Here is a 22,889-nt window from a genome sequence, read left to right on the forward strand (position 1 = left end):
TGATATTATATATTTGGATCTTAGAAAGGCTTTTTATACTGCTGAACAAATTGGAGCAGTGTGGCTTTCGAGGCAAATTGATGCTATGGATAAAGGGACGGTTGAGTGGGAAAAGACAGAGAGTGGTAATCAATGGACACTGCTCATTGTGGACTAATGTTATTAGTGGAGTCCATCACGGTTCAGTGTTGGATCCATTGTTGTTTTCTATATATATAAATTATATTGATGATGGTATATCAAGCATAATGTCCAAGTTTGCAGATGATACAAAGGTTGGCAGGGTGGTTAAGGACACTAATGACTACGCTGCTACAACAGGATCTAGAAATGTTGAGGATGGGGTGAGAGGTGGCAAATGAAGTTTAACATTGACAAATGTAAAGTATATCACTAGTAGTAGCCTCGTCACTATCACTATTATATCACTAGTAGCCTCGTCACTATCACTAGTATATCACTAGTTGCCTCGTCATCAATATATAAATTATATTGATGACGAGGCAACTAGTGACGGTCGTGTTCAAAGCCGCTAAGTGGATTTTTCTTATTTATTGATTTGAAATTATTGTTTTTCTACAACTTTTGATTTAAATTTAGTAGTATAACATTATTTTGTGATTTTTTGATTAATTTGGTGTATTTATTCTTTACTCGGCCTTGTAAAAGTATCGGTAAGGGTTTCCACGTGTTCGTAACTACCGTTAGTAACTTTCCCACCATTGTGATACCGTACTAGATAGCGTTAGTTGAACTTCATTAGCAGTTAAATTGTACGTTTAAATAAATACATATAATGACTTAGATTACAAACGTAATATAATTAATAACATAACATAATTAATTAATAAATTAATAGAATCATGACTCAGACCAGAGCAGCAAAGCAAAAGGCTCAAGCTAATGGAAGTGCTGTGGCTCAGAGCAGAACTGAGGGGGGCAGTTGTCCTCTGACTCACAGCCTTATAAAATGCACTGTTTGCTTGATGTTTGCAGAGCAATCGGGTACGGGACATGATACTGCCAAGGGGGATGTCTTTGTGTGTGCGCGCGATGCAAGGAGTGTATCGATATCAGGCAACAACTCGGCGTTCTTGTGGGCCTATATGAGAGCTTGAAGGACAGGGTGGATGCCCTCGAAGAAACTAAATCGAGGGGCCCATCAAGCTCTCAGCTGCCCACATCAACGCCAGAGCTTGCACTTGGGCATCGCGTGACACACAGACAACCCCTAAGGCAGAATGCTCTGGTCCCGAAGGAACTAGTAGTTGTTGGTGACTCTATTGTCAGGGAAACGGGGAACATGCTTTGTAAAAAAGAGAGGTGGAACAGGACCAGGGTATGTCTGCCAGGGGCAAAGGTTGATGACGTTGTAGAGCGAATATCATCTTTTAAGGGCACAAAAGGTGATATAGTTGTACACGTTGGCACTAATAATATTAAAAGTAGGAGACCGACAGAATTACTTAACAAGTACAGGTCACTGTTGAACAAAAGTCGAGAATTAGGGTTGAATTTGAAAGTGTCTGCAATTCTGCCCAGACACGATAGGAGGGAGTATATGATGAGAGCCTTGTCGATCAATTCGGCCCTGGAAAGATTGTGCAAGGCTCAAGGGGTAGAATTTTTTTCAGCCTGGACTGTACTTGTTAACAGGAGAGATTGCTTCTACAGGGATGGGATACACTTAAATAGAAAGGGTGCAAGAATATTTGCTGATGCTATCGAGGCAGTGTTAGGTGGGTCGGAAAACTGCTAGCTTGGGGGGGAGACAAAGACCAATAGATTGACAGTAGCCACTGGCAGAGGTGAAAGAGATTCTTGCACTGCTTCTATTAGAATGAGCAGAAGCCTGGAAAACAAGATGCATGGTATTTCAGAGACTGCTGGGAGCCACTGCGGTACAAGTAAACACATGGGTTGTGTTAGGGTAGCTAAGAATAGAAACAGGTGCAGGTATACTTGCGTGTACACCAATGCTAGGAGTTTAGTAAATAAATTTGATGAATTTGTGGTATTGCTCAAAACATCGAAGGCAGATATTGTTGGGATATCAGAGACGTGGTGTCACACAGATATAAGGGATGCAGAACTGCAATTTGGGGAGTACAACGTCTACAGAAAGGATAGACAGGATAGGAAGGGGGGAGGGGTTATGCTAGTAGTTAAGAAACACATAAAAACCAAGGAAGTGAAGCCAGTCGACATCGCTGGACAGTGCAGTGTGGAGTCAGTTTGGTGTGACATAAACATTGGGAGATCAAAATTGAGAGTAGGAGTGTGCTATAGGCCTAATGACTCTGATGAGTATAATAAGGAACTGTACAGGGAAATAGAGTGGGCCAGTAAATCAGAGTGTCTTATAATGGGAGATTTTAATTTCCCAGATATTGACTGGAATTTGGGGGCTGGTTACTCACACACTAGCAGGGCTTTTGTGGATTTATTGGATGATTGTTTTCTACATCAGCATGTTCGGGAGGCAACTAGAGGGAGTAATACTCTTGATTTGATTATCAGCAGTGATTCTTCATGCATTAAGAATCTGCAGATAAATGAACCACTAGGTGGCCGTGATCACAGTATGCTGAAGTGGGATTTACTCAAAGAGGTAACTACCATTAGGGGTAAAGGGAACGGTTATTGCTTCCGTAAAGGCGACTACGATGGACTGAGACAGTATTTAAATTCTATACAGTGGGGCCAACTGATGATGTTACCAACAGCAAATTCAAAATGGGAAGCATTCAAAGAACTTATCTTGGAAGCTACTAGGCTTTACATACCAACTAAGAAATATTTTTCAAGGTTTAGGCCGAAATGGATGTCAGATGAACTAATGAGGCGTATGGCAGAGAAGAAAAATGCATGGGATACATACAAATTAACACATGACCCAGAAGCCTATGATAGATACAAGTTGATATGCAACCAAGTTACAAAGGAGGTTAGGCAGGCAAAGGCAGATTACGAGAAATCCTTGGCAAGGGATGCAAAGAAAAACAGCAAAGAGTTCTTTACTTATGTAAACTCTAGAAGGAAGGGGATGAATCGATTGGTCCACTTGATATTGATGGGTCAAGTGTTGATGATCCTGCTCAGGTAGCTAACAAACTAAATGAATATTTTGCATCGACATTCACACATGAGGAGCTATTCAGCGAGGAGAATGCCAGAGGTGTATTCAACTCTAGCAGTAAGCTACAGAATCTTGAAATAACTGGGAGTAAAGTGGAGGAGAAACTGTTGAAGATAAACACAAGAAAGGCACCCGGGGTGGATGGGATCTATCCAGTTATATTAAAGGAGGCAGCAAAGGAAGTAAGCAAACCCTTAGCCATAATTATGAGAGCTTCCTTGGACTCAGGGGAGGTACCCATAGACTGGAAATGTGCAAATGTGACCCCAATTCACAAAGGAGGATCAAAGGCTGACACAAGTAATTATAGACCTGTGAGCTTAACTTCTGTTCCAGGAAAATTAATGGAGGCACTGGTTAAAGAAGCACTGCAGGATCATTTAGACAAGACTTCAGTTATAGCTCAGACACAGCATGGTTTTGTTAAGGGGAAGTCTTGCCTGACCAACTTGATTGGATACTATGATGCAGTCACAAAAGAACTGGATGCAGGGAATAACTTTGATATTATATACTTGAATCTTAGAAAGGCTTTTGATACTGTTGCACATGGAAGACTGCTACACAAATTGGAGCAGTGTGACATTGGAGGCAAATTGCTGCTATGGATAAAGGGGTGGTTGAGGGGGAGAAGACAGAGAGTGGTAATCAATGGACACTGCTCATCGTGGACTAATGTTATTAGTGGAGTCCCTCAGGGCTCAGTGTTGGGTCCATTATTGTTTTCTGTATTTATAAATGATATTGATGATGGTATATCGGGCTTAATGTCCAAGTTTGCAGACGATACAAAGGTTGGCAGGGTTGTCAAGGACACTACTGACACTATGCTGCTGCAACAGGATCTGGAAAGGTTGAGCAGATGGGCTGAGAGGTGGCAAATGAAGTTTAACATTGACAAATGTAAAGTACTACACATGGGAAACAGCAACCCCAGAGCAACGTATCAACTCTGTGATACTACACTGACAGTGGTAGAGAATGAAAGGGACCTGTGGAGGCAGATATGAAGTTCTCTGAGCAGTGCAGACGGGCTGCAAGAGTAGCTCATGGAGTATTGTCAATGATATACAGGAATTTTTCCAGCAGGTATAAGGAGGTGATTATTCCATTGTATAAGGCGATGGTCAGGCCACACCTAGAGTACTGTATACAGGTCTGGAGGCCTCATTTCAAGAAGGATGTAGAGCTGCTGGAACGAGTACAGAGAAGGGCAACAAGATTAGTGAATGGAACAAATGGGTGCTCTTACGAAGAAAGGCTTAAGTTTTGCAAATAACAGTGTCTGGAGACTAGGCACCAGCGAGGTGATCTGATAGAGGTGTATAAAGCCTTGAATGGTTTAAGAATGCTCAATGCTGATGGGATTCTTCCTCTAGCTCAGAAAAATCACCTGAGAGGGCATAAATTCAAATTGAGGAAAGACAGATGTAGGATAGACGTGCGGAAATTTGCCTTTAGCCAGCGGGTGGTTGGTTGGTGGAACAGACTTCCATCCCTTGTGGTGGAGGTTGATAGCCTAAATAAGTTTAAGGCTCAGCTGGACAGGTATTTTGAACGAACAGAGGGGTGAAGTGGAAGTGGGTTTTTTTTTTTTTTTTTTTGGCTAATGCTGCATAAGCTTGCTTTCTTGTATCAAATGCCTCTACTAATGCTAATGCTAATGCTAAAGGTACCGGTAAGCCACACCATTGCATACCGTCCCAAAAAAAAAAGCACTGGCTTTGACACAGCATGGTTTTATTAAGGGAAAGTCTTGCCTGACCAATTTGATTGGATACTATGATGTGGTCACAAGGGAACTGGATGCAGGGAATAACTTTGATATTATATATTTGGATCTTAGAAAGGCTTTTTATACTGCTGAACAAATTGGAGCAGTGTGGCTTTCGAGGCAAATTGATGCTATGGATAAAGGGACGGTTGAGTGGGAAAAGACAGAGAGTGGTAATCAATGGACACTGCTCATTGTGGACTAATGTTATTAGTGGAGTCCATCACGGTTCAGTGTTGGATCCATTGTTGTTTTCTATATATATAAATTATATTGATGATGGTATATCAAGCATAATGTCCAAGTTTGCAGATGATACAAAGGTTGGCAGGGTGGTTAAGGACACTAATGACTACGCTGCTACAACAGGATCCAGAAATGTTGATGATGGGGTGAGAGGTGGAAAATGAAGTTTAACATTGACAAATGTAAAGTACTACATATGGGAAGCAGTAACCCCAGAGTAAAGTATCAACTCTGTGGTATAGAACGAAAAGGACTTGGGGTAATTGTGCAGGCAGATAAGTAGTTTTCTGAGCAGTGTAGATGGTCTGCAAGAGTAGCTCATGGTGTCTTGTCAATGATATACAGGAATTTTTCTAGCAGAGATAAGGTGCTGATTATCCCCTTGTATAAGGCAATGGTCAGGGTACACCTTGAGTACTGTATACAGGTCTGGAGGCCTCATTTTAAGAAGGATGTAGAGGTGTCGGAACAAGTACAGAGAAGGGCAACAAGATTAGTGAATGGAACAAAGGGTTGCTCAAATGAAGAAAGGCTTAAATTTTGCAAATTACAGTGTCTAGAGACTAGGCACCTGTGAGGTGATCAGATTGAGGTGTATAAAGCCTTGAATGGTTTGAGCATGCTCAATGCTGATGGGATTCTTCCTCGTGCTCAGAATAATCACCTGAGAGGGCATAAATTCAAATTGAGGAAAGACAGATGTAGGATAGATGTGCAGAAGTTTGCCTTTAGCCAGCAGGTAGTTGGTTGGTGGAACAGACTTTTACCTTCCTTTGTTGTGGAAGTTGATAGTCTATATAAATTTAAGGCTGAGCTGGACAGGTATTATTGATCAAATGGAGGGGTGAAATGGGAGCAGGTTTTTTTTTTTGGCTGATGCTACATATGCTTACTTTCTTACATCATATGCCTCTACTAATGCTAATGTTATGCTAATACACCGTGCCAGAAATATGTAGTATATCCTCCTTTGGTGGATAAGTCAGAAATCTATTTATATCTATTGCACATCAATCTAGATTTGATAAAAATATTTGTGTAAGCGATGGGCAAAAAAAAGGAGAAGGAATTTCCTGCTTGAAGAAAAATTTCCTGGAATCAATGAGACCAAGATAAAAAGAGGGAATTTTTGGGGCTTCTCAAATGAAACTGCTATTCCAAGATGAGCAATTCACTAAAAAAAGAAACACTTCAGAAATAAGAACCTGGAAGAAATAAGAACCTGAAACATCCGCCGGAACTTTTTAGGCAATGAGAAATTACAAATTTAGAGTGAAATTGTGGATGAGTTAATTTTAGTATACAGAGAGTTGGGATGCAGTATGTTGTTAAAGCTTCATTTCCTACATTCCCATTTAGACTTTTTTTTCTGAAACTTGGGAGTGGTCTCCGATGAACACGGCAAAAGGTTTCACCAAGATATTTCTCAAATGTAACAAAGGTACCAGGGAAAATAGAGTCCCAATATTTTGGCAGACTACTGTGGGAAACTCATACAGGAGGCACCAATGGACGATTATAAAAGGCAAAAAACAACAAAAGTGTTTTGTTATCAGATAAAGATTTTTGTAAATAGCATAAGGTTAACAGACCCATTGTTCAATATTTACCATTAGCATTAGTTCAGGCATATGATGGCAAGCTTATATAGCATCAGCCAAAAAAAAAAAAAAAAAAAAAAAAAAACCCTTCCCATTCCACCCATCCGGGCAATCCAAATGTTTGTCTAGTTCAGCCTTAAATTTAAGCTATCAAATTCCACAAGAGATGGCAGCCTGTTCTAGCAATGAACTACCTGCTGGCTAAAGGCAAACATCCGCAAATCTATTCTACAATTTTCTTTCCTCAATTTGAATCTATGCCCCCTCAGATTCTTAATCTCAGCACATATCCCATCAACATTGAGCCTGCTCAAACCATTCAACACCTTGTACACAATCAGATCACCTCGCAGGTGCCTAGTCTCCAGATATTGCAACTTGCAGAACTTAAGCCTTTCTTCGTAAGTGCACCCCTTTGTTCCTCTCACCAATCTTGTTGCCCTTCTCTGTACTCATTCTAGAAACTCTACATCCTTCCTAAAATGAGGTCCCAAGACCTGTACGCAGTACTCAAGGTGTGGGGTGACCAGTGCCTTATACAAACGTATAATCACCTCCTTGTCTCTGCTAGCAAAATTCCTATATATCATTGGCAAAACTCCATGACCTGCTCTGGCAGCCTGACTGCACTGTTCGGAGAACTGCACAATTACCACCAGGCCTTTTTCATTCTCCGCCTATCTCAGTGTAGTATAACACAATTGATACATTTCTCTTGGGTTACTGTTACCCATATCCAGTACTTTGCATTTGTCAATGTTAAACTTCAGTTGCCACTTCTCAGCCTATCAATCTAACTTTTCTAGATCCTGTTGCAGTGGCGCCTCCATAGCCAGGTGGGCAGGAGCAGCAGTACGTAGCACACGCTTCTTGATTAGACCAGGGTTCGAGCCCGTGAGCCACCAAATATGGAGGATGCGGAAAGGTCAGGGAATGACCACCGCATATCCCCGGAGCAATATGGCCTTAGTTGCTAATGCTCCTAAAAACCAAATAACAACAACAACCTGTTGCAGTAGCATACTGTCTTTACTCTCATTAACAACCCTGCCAACCTTTGTATCATCTGCAATCTTGGATATTAAGCCTGATATACCTTCAACAATATCATTGATAAATACACAAAACAACAATGGGCCCAGCACCAAACCCTGGGGGACTCCACTAATAACATTAGTCCACGTAGAGCAGTGTCCATTTAGTACCACTCTCTGCCATCTCCCACACAGCCATCCCTTTATCCATTGCAACAACCTTCCCTTAATGCCATACCACTCCAGTTTGTACAGCAGTCTTCCATGTGCAACATTATCAAAAGCTTTCCTGAAATCCAAGTATATGATATAGAAATTATTTTTTGCATCTAGTTCGTTTGTGACCACATCGTAATATCCAATCAAACTGGTCAGACAAGACTTCCCCTTAACAAACGCATGCTGTGCCTGAACTATTAGTTGCAGTCTTGTCTACTAGGTCATCCTGCATCACTTCTTTAACCAGTGACTCAATTATTTTCTCCGGAACAGAAGTTAAACTAACAGGTCTATAATTATTTGTGTTACCCTTTGAACCCCCTTTGTGAATTGGGGATAAATTTGCACATCTCCAGTCCAGGGGGATCTCCCCTGAATTAAAGGCTGCTCTCATAATTATGCTTAGGGTTTGCATATTCCCTTTGCTACCTCCTTCAATATAACTGGAAAGATTCCATCTGTTCCAGGTGCCTTTTTTTGTTTAACATCAACAATTTCTCCTCCACTTTGCTTTCTATTATTTCAAAATAATTTAGCTCCAGCTCCCTTTAGAGTTTAGTAAACGTCTGTCCTTTTCCTTACAGAATTCTTCATGTGTGAATGTAACTTTATTCATTTTGTCAGCTATCTGAGCAGGATTATCAACAGTCGAACCACCAATTCCTGAAATCCAAGTATATGATATTGAAATTATTTTTTCAAAGAAGTAATGTGGGAAGAAAGTTTTTTGTTTTTTTTTGCCTCATGCTGTATAAGCTGGCTTTCTTGCATTATTTATCACTACTAATACTAAACAGAAAATTTACTTATTACCTTTAAGAGATGCTACACATCATGAATTAAGATATACAACGTAGGAGGTGTGACAATAGTTTCCAGACTGGTGAAATAAAAAGTGGACCAATCTGATTCATCCACTTCCTTCTAGAGTTAGAGTTTATGTAAGTAAAAAAAAGTCTTTGTTGTTTTTCTTTGCATCCTTTGCCAAGGATTTCTCGTAATCAGCCTTCATTGCATAACCTCATTTGTGACTTGATTACGGACTAGCTTATATCTGCCATAGGCTTCTGTGTCACCTGCTAATTTATATACATCCCATGCATTTTTGTTTTCTTCTACGAGCCTCATTAGTTCATCTGACATCCATCTTGAACAGTATTTCTTAGTTGGTATGAAATGCCTAATAGCTTTCAAGATTAATTCCCTGAAGGCCTCCCATTGTATCAGCTTAGTAAATTAATAAGAGGAGTTTACCTCAATATAGTACGTGGAACACTTCCGTATGATACCCTCCAGAAATTAGAACGGAAAAAACGAAAAAATCGACAACTTACCGGTACATTAAAGTAAAATATAAATAATTAAAGTAAAATATAAATAATTAAATAATCAATTTAACACAATTCAAAATCAATTCAAAACAATTAAAATTCAAATTAACGCAATTAAAAGAATTAACGAAAATATTCAAAACGATTTTCCTTCCTGAAGCTGACAATGCTTTTCGACCGACTGTCGTGATCACAGGAATGAAAATTACCGAATCAGGCTAAACCTGCAACTTAAATAGTGATTATATGTCTTCGCGCATGCGCGTAAAGGTCCACGCATCGGAGATCAAATATGGCCGCCGAACATTAACAGAATTCTCGTGTAATTTAATTTCAACGGTTTCTGCAATTAATAGTCGCGTATAATTACGTTGAACGTTAAGTATTTTGGCCTCGTTAAATAAAAAAGTATGTTTTTCGTTAATGGCATGAAAGGCTAATTCTGACGCTGCTGACCGAGAAGCACGAACTGAGGCTTCGTGTTGATTTACACGAATATTAAGAGAAAACCGCGTCGAACCCTGGTAAGACGAGTCGCAATCACCGCAAGAAATGTTGTATACTAGATCATTAATTTGTGTTGCGAACGCGGAAAGAACCGAGCGATTGTTCAGTATAGTGTGTAACTTCCGTATAGGCCTAGCTATAATTTTAAATTCGGTATCTTTAAAGAATCTGTTAAGTTGTTTGTGCCACTGTTCAACATATGGGACAGAAATAAAGTATTTTTTGATATTGCTGATTGGTATAGTATTTTTTATCCTATCCTTAGCTTGTACCCTAATTCGATGTATTGTGTTAATGGGGTAACCCCTGTTCAAGAATCTGCTAGTTAATATTTGTATTTCTGAGTCCAAAGCAGAATCCGTCGTTGAATATTTATAGGCATTTAGAAATTGATTAAAGATAATCGATCTTTTGTAGGTGAACGGGTGGTAGCTATTATAATGAAGAAGCATACCGGTGTTTGTGGGTTTTCGATAGATGCTAAATTGTATTTTGTTCGAGTCACGGGTAAGCGTGAAATTTAGAAAGTTTAATGACTTAGTATCCGTATCTTCCCTTTCCAATGTAAATTTGAGTCTAGAATGAATATTATTAAACGAATGTAAAATGTCTTGGATAGTACTACTATCAGTAATAATTAGAACATCGTCTAAATACCTCCCATAAATACCTCCGATTATCTTTAATCAATTTCTAAATGCCTATAAATATTCAACGACGGATTCTGCTTTGGACTCAGAAATACAAATATTAACTAGCAGATTCTTGAACAGGGGTTACCCCATTAACACAATACATCGAATTAGGGTACAAGGTAAGGATAGGATAAAAAATACTACACCAATCAGCAATATCAAAAAATACTTTATTTCTGTCCCATATGTTGAACAGTGGCACAAACAACTTAACAGATTCTTTAAAGATACCGAATTTAAAATTATAGCTAGGCCTATACGGAAGTTACACACTATACTGAACAATCGCTCGGTTCTTTCCGCGTTCGCAACACAAATTAATGATCTAGTATACAACATTTCTTGCGGTGATTGCGACTCGTCTTACCAGGGTTCAACGCGGTTTTCTCTTAATATTCGTGTAAATCAACACGAAGCCTCAGTTCGTGCTTCTCGGTCAGCAGCGTCAGAATTAGCCTTTCATGCCATTAACGAAAAACATACTTTTTTATTTAACGAGGCCAAAATACTTAACGTTCAACGTAATTATACGCGACTATTAATTGCAGAAACCGTTGAAATTAAATTACACGAGAATTCTGTTAATGTTCGGCGGCCATATTTGATCTCCGATGCGTGGACCTTTACGCGCATGCGCGAAGACATATAATCACTATTTAAGTTGCAGGTTTAGCCTGATTCGGTAATTTTCATTCCTGTGATCACGACAGTCGGTCGAAAAGCATTGTCAGCTTCAGGAAGGAAAATCGTTTTGAATATTTTCGTTAATTCTTTTAATTGCGTTAATTTGAATTTTAATTGTTTTGAATTGATTTTGAATTGTGTTAAATTGATTATTTAATTATTTATATTTTACTTTAATTATTTATATTTTACTTTAATGTACCGGTAAGTTGTCGATTTTTTCGTTTTTTCCGTTCTAATTTCAGGAGGGTATCATACGGAAGTGTTCCACGTACTATATTGAGGTAAACTCCTCTTATTAATTTACTAATATTATTATCAACGTAGAACATATTGAGTATTACAGCTCTGATTCATACTATCTATTGTATCAGCTTGTATAAGCTTGAAGATGCCATGAATGTTGGCAAGATTCCAAGATGACAGCTGGGTGGCCGCAGGGCAGAAGGCACAGAGTTGTGATTAATGGACACTCCCCAGACCGGCATAATGTCTGGATTTGGGTCCCTCAAGGATCAGTTCTCAGACTACTTCTGTCTCTTGCTTTAGTATTGTATATAACATTTTCTTAACATATAGAAGAAATTATGAAATCTTTTTTACTAGAAGAAATTATGAAATCTTTTTTTACTACTTTTGCCAACTAATGTTATTAGAAGTAATGTGGGAAGAAAGTTTTTTTGTTTTTTTTTTTTTTGCCTCATGCTGTATAAGCTGGCTTTCTTGCATTATTTATCACTACTAATACTAAACAGAAAATTTACTTATTACCTTTAAGAGATGCTACACATCATGAATAAAGATATACAACGTAGGAGGTGTGACAATAGTTTGCAGACTGGTGAAATAAAAAGAACATAAAATGAAGGAGCTGAAAATGATCTTATTTTTATTCCAAGTAATCACCACCTAACTGAATGTACTTACTGATGCCATTCTAAAAGTGTCGGAAAAGAATCAGTGAAGGCTGCCAAAGAGAGGATGTTCAGTTCTGCTGTTACATTTTTCTTTATGTCCTCAACATCTTGGAATCTCTTTCCTTTGAGGAAAGTTTTCACCTTGGGAAAGAAGAAACAGTCTGCTGAGGCTAGATCATGATAGTAGGGTAGATGGGTGATCTTAACATGAGTTTAGTCATTATAGCATGGTGCGTTGTGTAACCACCATTCAAGTTCACATTGTGCTCAGTGTGTTCTCCAAGTAGCAAAATGGCTGATGTTGAAGGTGCAAAGAATTTACATCAAGTTTGTTTTGAACTTGGAAAAGAAGCTTCAGAATTTTATGAAATACAGAAAACAGCTTTCAGTAATGATGTCACAGGAAGGATACAAGCATTCAAGTGTCTCCCTCATCTTTCAGGTTTGAAAATGGTCCAACATTGATTAAAGAATCAGAATTGGGACAAAAATGTGGAAAAAAGTATCTCAAATCATCCACAAAGACCACTGAAATATCAATAATGATGTAGCTGATTATCTTTAAACATTATCTTTAAATGATGTAGCTGATTAGCTTTAAAGATAAACATAATTATGTTTACCTTTAGCTGACAATAACAGTAAATAAGGCATCTGGACCTGATGGAATCTATCCAGTTATATTAAAAGAAACAGCAAAAAAGTAAACAAACCTGAATCATAATTACAAGAGCATACTTGGATTGAGGGAACATTTCTATAGATTTGAGGTATATGAATGCTTCTCCTGTTCACAAGGGATGGAAGGGCAATATGGTCAATTATAGACCTGAAAGCTTGACTTATGTTCCAAGGATGCAATGAAGAGTTAGTGTTTAAAGAAGTATTGAAGAATCATCTTAACAGGAATGGAATTATATGGAAATTGTGGCATGGGTTTGTAAAGAGGGATCCTGTTTGACTAATCTGATTAGTTACTATAAGGTACTAACAAAGGAACTAGATGCAAACAATAAGTTTGATATGATATATTTAAATTTCAGCAAAGCCCTTGACACTGTACAACAGGAAAGTTGGCTGTGTAAATTGAAGTGAAGTATTAGGGATAAGTTAGTAATATGGATGAAGAAATAGTTGATTGGGAGAAGACGGAGGGTGGTTATAAATGGAAATGGGCAATGCTCTTTTTGGAGTAATGTTATTAGTGGAGCCCTTCAGGGATCAGTGCTGGGCCCCCTACTATTTACAGTATTTATTAATTGATACTGATGAAGGCATATTAAACTTATTGTCTAATTTTACAGTGATACAAAATTGATGATGATGTATAACACATCACTATATCACACAAAAATAATGATACAGGGCTGCTTTAATGCTACAGCCAAGCTGGCCATGGACATGAGTCTCACCCAAAGAGGAGCCTCATTTTCAGTGTAAATATTTTCTAAAGTAATGATAAAAATTTCTAACAACAATAAAAAACCAAGAAAACATGTAATATAAAAGCATATTAAATTTAACTTGATAACTGTTTAATTATTATTCTTATTTCTTTTTATTGTACAATAAACAAGTTGTTTCTACTAAAATTGTTTTTATTATTACTCCATTTTTCAACTCAAAAAATAAAATATTTTTGATCTCTTATTTAATTTGATTGATTTGGTAGTTGTTGGCGCATCGGCTTCTGTGGCCATATTGCACCTCCCAAGGTTTTTGCAGTACTTTGATCCAAGCCCGAGGCGGGAATCGAACCCGCGACCTTTGGGTTGCCGGGCAGGTACTTTACCCACTCGGCTAGCCCAGTCGCTCTCTTATTTAACATTTTTATCAAGAAATTATTATTTACAATATAAATATAAATACCTTTGTAATATTTGTATTCAATATGTATGAGTAAGATATATATATATATTAAAGGGGCCTCAAATTTCAATATGGGAAGGGAAGGAGACTCAAACTTATACATGGCTAGAGGTCTATTTCATCCTTAATCTGGCCCTGGAAACAAAACTGGGTTAATGACAGGAAACAAAGCATATTGCTGCAACAAAACAGATAAATTAGGCAGATGGCTAAGAATTGGCAATTCAGATTTAACATTGCGGTATAAGTAAACACATGGGAGGTGTTAGGGTAGCTAAGAAAAAGAACAGGTGCATGTATACTTGCATGTACACCAATGCTAGAAGTTCGTTAAATAAATTTGATGAATTTGAGGTATTCTCAAAGCATCAAAGGCGGATATTGTTGGGATATCAGAGACGTGGTTTCACACAGATATAAGGAATGCAGAACTGGAATTTGGGGAGTACAATGTCTACAGAAAGGATAGACAGGATAGGAAGGGAGAAGGGGTTATGCTATTAGTTAAGAAACACATAAAATCCAAGGAAGTGAAACCAGTCGACATTGCTGGACAGTGCAGTGTCGAGTCAGTTTGGTGTGACATAAGCATTGGAGATCAAAATTGAGAGTAGGAGTGTGCTATAGGCCTAATGACTCTGATAAGTTTTAATTTTAATTAAAATCTGAGGGATTTTGATTTCCCAGATATTGACTGGAATTTGTGGGTTGGTCACTCACACACTAGCAAGGCATATGTGGATTTATTCGATGATTGTTTTCTACATCAGCATGTTCGGGATGCAACTAGAGGGAGTAATACTCTTGATCTGATTATCAGTAGTGATTCTTCATGCATTAAGAATCTGCAGATACAAGAACCACTAGGTGGCAGTGATCACAGTGTGCTGAAGTGGGATTTACTCAAGGAGGTAACTACCATCAGGGGTAAAGGGAATTGTTATTGCTTTCGTAAAGGTGACTGCGATAGTCTGAGACAGTATTTAAATTTTATACAGTGGGACCAACTGATGATGTTACCAACAGCAAATTCAAAATGGGAAGCATTCAAAGAACTTATCTTCGAAGCTACTACATACCAACTAGGCTTTACATACCAACTAAGAAATATTGTTCAAGGTTTAGGCCTAAATGGATGTCAGATGAACTAATGAGACATATGGCAGAGTAGAAAAATGCATGGGATACATATAAATTAACACGTGACATAGAAGCCTATGATAGATATAAGTTGATCTGTAACCAAGTTACAAAGGAGGTTAGGCAGGCAAAGGCAGATTATGAGAAATCTTTGGCAAGGGATGCAAAGAAAAACAGCAAAGAGTTCTTTACTTATGTAAACTCTAGAAGGAACGGGATGAATCAGATTGGTCCACTTGATGGTTCAACTGTTGATGATCCTGCTCAGGTAGCTAACAAACTAAATGAATATTTTGCATCAACATTCACACATGAGGACTTATTCAGCAAGGGGAATGCCAGAGGTGTATTCAACTCTGGCACTAAGCTAGATAATCTTGTAATAACTAAGAGTAAACTGGAGGAGAAATTGTTGAAGACAAGAAAGGCTCCTGAGGTGGATGGGATCTATCCAGTTATATTAAAGTAGGCAGCAAAGGAAGTAAGGAAACCCTTAGCCATAATTATGAGAGCTTTTTGGACTCAGGGGAGGTACCCTGAGATCTGCAAATGTGACCCCAATTCACAAAGGAGGATCAAAGGCTGACACAAGTAATTATAGACCTATGAGTTTAACTTCTGTTCCAGGAAAATTAATGGAGGCACTGGTTAAAGAAGCACTGCAGGATCATCTAGACAAGACTTCAGTTATAGCTTCGACACAGCATGGTTTTGTTAAGGGGAAGTCTTGCCTGACCAATTTGATTGGATACTATTATGCAGTCACAAAAGAACTGGATGCAAGGAATAACTTTGATATTATATACTTGGATCTTAGAAAGGCTTTTGATACTGTTGCACATGGAAGACTGCTGCACAAATTGAAGCAGTGTGGCATTGGAGCCAAATTGCTGCTATGGATAAAGGGGTGGTTGAGTGGGAGAAGACAGAGAGTGGTAATCAATGACACTGCTCATTGTGGACTAATGTTATTAGTGGAGTCCCTCAGGGTTCAGTGTTGGATCTATTATTGTTTTCTATATTTATAAATAATATTGATGATGATATATTAAGCTTAATGTCCAAGTTTGCAGACGATACGAAGATTGCAGGGTTGTCAAGGACACTACTGACACTATGCTACTGCAACAGGATCTGGATAGGTTCAGCAGATGGGCTGAGAGGTGGCAAATGAAGTTTAACATTGACAAATGTAAAGTGCTATATATGGGAAACAGCAACCCCAGAGCAATGTATTAACTCTGTGGTACTACACTGGCAGTGGTAGAGAATGAAAAGGACCTGGGGGTAATTGTGCAGGTAGATATGAAGTTCTCTCAGCAGTGCAGATGGGCTGCAAGAGTAGCTCATGGTGTCTTATCAATGATATATAAGAATTTTTCTAGCATGGATAAGGAGGTGATTATTCCCTTGTATAAGGCAATGGTCAGGCCACACCTTGAGTACTGTATACAGGTCTGGAGGCCTTATTTCAAGAAGGATGTAGAGCTGCTGGAACGAGTACAGAGAAGGGCAACAAGATTACTGAATGGAACAAAGGGTTGCTCTTATGAAGAAAGGCTTAAGTTTTGCAAATTACAGTGTCTGGAGGCTAGGCACCGGCGAGGTGATCTGATAGAGGTGAATAAAGTTTTGAATGGTTTCAGCATGCTCAGTGCTGATGGGATTCTTCCTAGTGCTCAGAATAATCACCTGAGAGGGCATAAATTCAAATTGAGGAAAGACAGATGTAGGATAGATGTGCGGAAATTTGCCTTTAGCCAGTGGGTAGTTTGTTGGTGGAACAGACTTCCATCCCTTGTCGTGGAAGTTGATAGCCTAAATAAATTTATGGCTCAACCGGACATGTATTTCGAATGAACAGAGGGGTGAAGTGGAAGTGGGTTTTTTTTTTTTTTTGGCTGATGCTGCATAAGCTTGCTTTCTTGCATCATATGCCTCTACTAATGCTAATGCTTATGTTGTTATTTGATTTGCAATGCTTCCGTGGCTATACCAAAAAAAGGAAATTTTGAAAGCCATTTCCAAGTGCTCCATGGTAAATACCAATCGGATTTTTCGCCTAATAGTGACCTTAGAAAAATAAATTAAAAGAACTTAAATCCAGATTATTCGCACAACAAAATTTCTTTGTGAAACCTAATTTACAATCTAAAGCTGTAACTATAGCAACATTTAAAGTGAGTCATTTCTTGCAAAAAAAAGTGAAAACCATATTCTGATTGTCAAAGACTGATTTTTATAAATAACAGATTCTCTTTATGAAAATTTTAAGAACAAAAAAAATGAAATTAAAAGTGCCCTTCAAGCTCTGCAATTATCTCGAAATATTGTGATGCGATGCATCGAAAAAATGAGTAAAAATGTGAGCAAACAATTGTGTGCTCATAGCTAATTGTGTGTCCTTTTCTTTACAACAGATGCCGGTGATTTAGCTCAATTGCTCATTGTTATTCGTACGGTTTTCAATGATTCTGCCACTGGAGAACTGCAGGGTGTGGTTTCGTTAAAAGAAAGAACTAGAGGTCTTGATATATTTAACGCATTCAAAAATTTTATTGAAAACATTATATTACCACAATTTAAACTCGTATCAATAACAACAGATGGGGCTAAAGCAATGACAGGGAATCTTAACAGATTCATCGTATTGTGCCAAAAGGATGATGAATTCCCAGATTTTTTGAGTTACTACTGTATCATCCACCAAAAAGTGTTAGCCAGCAAAAGTTTAAATACTAAAAGTATTATGGATATAACTTTCAAAATTTTGAATTCTATCAGAGGACAATCTCTTAAAAGGAGACTGTTCAAAATGCACTTTGATGAAAATGAACCAGATCTTACCACACAGATGTGAAGTGGCTGAGTCAGTGAAAAAAAACGAAGAATGGCTCTACTCTTACAGACTTGCATACAGAAGATTTTCTTCTTTACTGTTGGCCTTATCACCCCTGGTGAAGATGATCCTGCAATGCTTTTATAATCAGTGACTCCATTATTTTCCCTGGAACACAAGTTAAACTAACAGGTCTATAGTTACTTGTGTCACCTTTTAAACCACCTTTGTGAATTGGGGATACATTTGCACACCTCCAGACCATGGGAACCTTCCCTGAGTCCACAGAAGCTCTCATAATTATGGCTAAGGGTTTGTTTACTTACTTTGCTGCCTCCTTTAATATAACTGGATAGATCCCATCCACCCAAGGTGCCTTCCTTATGTTTAACTTCAACAGTTTCTCCTCCACTTTGCTCCCTGTTATTACAAAATCACTTATCTTTCTGTTTGAGTTTGATAAACTTCTGGCATTCTCCTCCTTAAATAATTCTTCATGTGTGAATGTAGATGCAAAATACTCATTCAGTTTATCAGTTACGTGAGCATGATAATCAATGGATCAAAACTGAACCAATCTGATTCATCCCTTTCCTTCTAGAGTTTACATAAATAAAGAATTCTTTGCTGTTTTTCTTTGCATCCTTTACCAAAGATTTCTCGTAATATGTCTTGCCTGCCTAATCTCCTTTGTGACTTGATTACAGACTATATCTGCCATAGGCTTCTGTTTCGCCTGATAATTTATATGCATTGCATGCATTTTTCTTCTCTGCCACAAGCCTAATTAATTCATCTGACATCCATTTAGGTCTAAACCTTGAATAGTATTTCTTGGTATGAAAAGCCTATTAGCCTTTTGGAGGCAACAAGAGGAAGTAATACTCTTGATCTGATTATCAGTAGTGATTCTTCATGCATCAAGAATCTGCAGATAAAGGAACCACTAGGTGACGTTGATCACTGTGTGCTGAAGTGGGATTTACTCAAAGAGATAACTACCATCAAGGGTAAAGGGAAGGGTTTTTGCTTTCGTAAAGGTGACTATGGTGGTCAGTGACAGTATTTAAATTCTATACCGTGGAACCAACTGATGATGTTACCAACAGCAAATTCAAAATGGGAAGCATTCAAAGAATTAATCTTGGAAGCTACTAGGCTTTTCACACCAACAAAGAAATATTGTTCAAGATTTAGGCCTAAATAGATGTCAGATGAACTAATTAGACATGTGACAGAGAAGAAAAATGCATGGGATACATATAAATTAAAATGTGACACAGAAGCCTATGACAGATATAAGCTGGTCTGTAACCAAGTTACAAAGGAGGTTAGGCAGATTACGAGAAATCTTTGGCAAAGGATGAAAAGAAAAACAGCAAAGAATTCTTCACTTATCTGATTCATCCCCTTCCTTGTAAACTATACAAGGAAGGGGATGAATCAGATTGGTCCACTTGATATCGATGGTTCAACTGTTGATGATCCTGCTCAGGTAGCTAACAAACTAAATGAATATTTTGCATCTACATTTACACATGAGGAGTTATTCAGGGAGGGGAATGCCAGAGGTGTATTTAACTCAGGCAGTAAGCTAGATAATCTTGTAATAACTTAGAGTAAAATGGAGGAGAAATTTTTGAAGATAAACATAAGAAAGGCACCTGGGATGGATGGAATCTATCCACTTATATTAAAAGAGGCGGTAAAGGAAGTAAGCAAACCCTTAGCCATAATTATAACAGCTTCCCTAGACTCATGGGAGGTACACATGGTATCTCCCCCGATGTGCAAATGTGACCCCAATCTACAAAGGAGGATCAAAGGGAGGCACAGGTAATTACAGACCTGTTAGTTTAACTTCTGTTCCAGGGAAGTTAATGGAGGCACTGGTTAAAAAAGCACTGCAGGATCATCTAGACAAGACTTCAGTTACAGCTCGGACACAGCATGGGTTTGTTAAGGGGAAGTCTTGTCTGACTAATTTGATTGGATACTATGATGTAGTCACAAAGGAACTGGATGCAAAGGTTAACTCTGATATCATATATTTGGATCTTAGAAAGGCCTTTGATACTGTTGCACATGGAAGACTGCTGCACAAATTTTGCAGTGTGGCATTGGAGGCAAATTGCTGCTAGGGATAAAGGGATTGTTGAGTGGGCGAAGACAGAGAGTGTTAATCAATGGACACTGCTCGTTGTGGACTAATGTTATTAGTGGAGTCCCTCACGGTTCAGTGTTGGGTCCATTGTTGTTTTCTGTATTTATAAATGATACTGATGATGGTATTATCAGGCTTAATGTCCAAGTTTGCAGACAATACGAAGGTTGGCAGGGTTGTTAATGACACTAATGACAGTACACTGCTGCAACAGGATCTAGAAATATTGAGCAGATGGGCTGAGAGGTGGCAAATGAAGTTTAACATTGACAAATGTAAAGTACTACATATGGAAAGCAGTAACTCCAGAGTAATGTATCAACTCTGTGGTACTACACTGACAATGGTATAGAACAAAAAGGACCTTGGGGTAATTGTGCAGGCAGATATGTAGCTTTCTGAGCAGTGCAGATGGTCTGCAAGAGTAGCTCATGGTGCCTTGTCAATGATATACAGAAATTTTTCTAGCAGGGATAAGGAGGTAATTATCCCCTTGTACAAGGCAATTGTCAGGCCACACCTTGAGTACCGTATACAGGTCTGGAGGCCTCACTTTAAGAAAGATGTAGAGCTGTTGGAATGAGTACAGTGAAGGGCAACAAGATTAGTGAACAGAACAAATGGTTGCTCTTACGAAGAAAGACAAATTTACAAATTTGTTTTGCAAATTACAGTGTCTAGAGACTGGGCACCTGCGAGGTGATCTGATTGAGGTGTATAAAGCCTTGAATGGTTTGAGCATGCTCAATGCTGATGGAATTTTTCCCTCTTGCTCAGAATAATCACCTGAGATTGCATAAATTCAGATTGAGGAAAGACAGTTGTAGGATAGATGTGCAGATGTTCGCCTTTAGCCAGCGGGTGGTTGATTGCTGGAAAAACTTCCATCTGCCGTTGTAGAAGTTGATAGCTTAAATAGATTCAAGGCAGAACTTGATAAACATTTGGAGCAATGGGATTGGTGAAATAAGGGGTTTTTTTTGGCTGATCCTATACAAGCTTGCTTTCTTGCATCATGTGCCCTTGCTAATGGTAATTGTATGTGCAGTTCCATCCAGTGCGCCTGCATCTGTATGAATGCCACTCTTCTTTATTTATTTTTTATTATTTTTTTGCCAAAGCAACTAAAGATATTAAACACCAGGATATACTGCCTTTTAATTGTATGTGGCTTGATTTTTCTGTTTTTCAGGATGAAAAACTGAAATTTCAATAGGGAGATGCCAAGTAACCCTCACGCAAGACTGACTGATTCAGCGAGCGAGAGTGTGCCCATAAAAATTCCTTCCTACCTTAATCCTTCATGATATAAGGCAAAGAGGAATTTATCCATTATCAGGCTGAAATATTATAAAATAAGCAGGTGCACTTTGTATTAGTATTGGAAAATGAAGCAAAATTGCAACCATCCTTCCTCAATTTGAATTTATGCTCCCTAATGTGCATAGTCTGATCAAGATGAAGAATGTAATCAGCATTGAGCTTGCTCAATCTATTTGACTTTAATTTAATTCACCATTATCAAGCTGAACAGATTGTTGGACTCACTGAGTCCAACTCTTCAGCTTGATAATGGATGAATTAATTAACGAAATAAACAGAGTAAAAAAAATAATTAGGATAAAAATAAATAAATATAATCTACTATGCAGAGGATGCAGTATTAATGGTAGAAAATGAAAACAATTTGCAATTAATAAAAAAACAAAACAGTACTCACTTACTCACTCACTCACTCAGTATGCTATGCTAATAATAATAATACTGAAATAGCATTAGCATTAGCAAGGCACATGAGGCAAGAAAGCAAGCTTATATAGCATCAGCCAAAAAAAAAACCCTTATTTCACCCATCCCCTCGCTCTAAATGTTTGTCAAGTCCTGCCTTGAATCTGTTTAATCTATCAACTTCTACAACGACAGATGGAAGTTTGTTCCAGCAATTCTGCACATCTATAATATGGAAATATCCATAATTGAAAACAAAGAGCCTAACAACAGCAAAAGAATCACTCAAATGTAAATTAAATATAGAAGAGAAAATGACAGAACAAGTAATGAAATTTAACTACATAGGAATAGTTCAGGAATAACTCGTGAAGAAGGAGAAGTATAAGCATTTGAAAGCAAACAGAATATCAGAGTGGGGAGGTATTATAAACCTATAGACATATGCAACTGAGACAACAGGAGGCACAACACCAAAAACAAACACATAAATGAAAATATTACGGTCAATAACTAATAAAACAATAAAAATCAAATCTTTCAGAAAAAAATTTAAAAGTGTGGAAATTAGGAAACAATATAAAACACAATATATTAATGAATGAATGGATGTAAAATGTAGGATGAATAATACTAACCTAGGATGGTAATGATAGATAAACAAAGAACTGGAGACACATTAGCAAATAAAGTAGAGGAAGGCCAAGAAAAATATGGAAGAATGATCTATCCTAACCCAACAAGCAGCATGTTTAATGGGATAAGAAGAAGAAGAAAATTCTCAAACTTGAGCCCCTTCCTCATGGTGCAGAAGGAGAGCAATCATAAACATGTAAAATCCTCAATGCCATATTTTAAGAAATATATCAGGGAAGAATGATCATAATTTTTCATTTATTTATTTATTTCAAATGCATTTCTAGTCAGGATCCTTGGATTTGACTTGCTAATAGCACCCGGCCTTGAAACTGACTAACTCAAGATACTGATACTGAGAAGGGA

At 38.0% G+C, this 22,889-nt stretch overlaps 1 protein-coding gene across 1 annotated transcript in view; it reads right to left on the reverse strand.

The window, feature by feature from the left end:
- Positions 1 to 22,889, reverse strand: part of LOC150089294 (uncharacterized) — a 610,558-nt gene that overhangs the window by 163,677 nt on the left and 423,992 nt on the right. The window lies entirely within an intron of this gene.

Source organism: Mastigoproctus giganteus, chromosome 2 (genome assembly GCF_048544385.1).
Source record: "Mastigoproctus giganteus isolate SK-2022 chromosome 2, ASM4854438v1, whole genome shotgun sequence".
Classification (NCBI taxonomy): Eukaryota; Metazoa; Arthropoda; class Arachnida; order Uropygi; family Thelyphonidae; genus Mastigoproctus; species Mastigoproctus giganteus.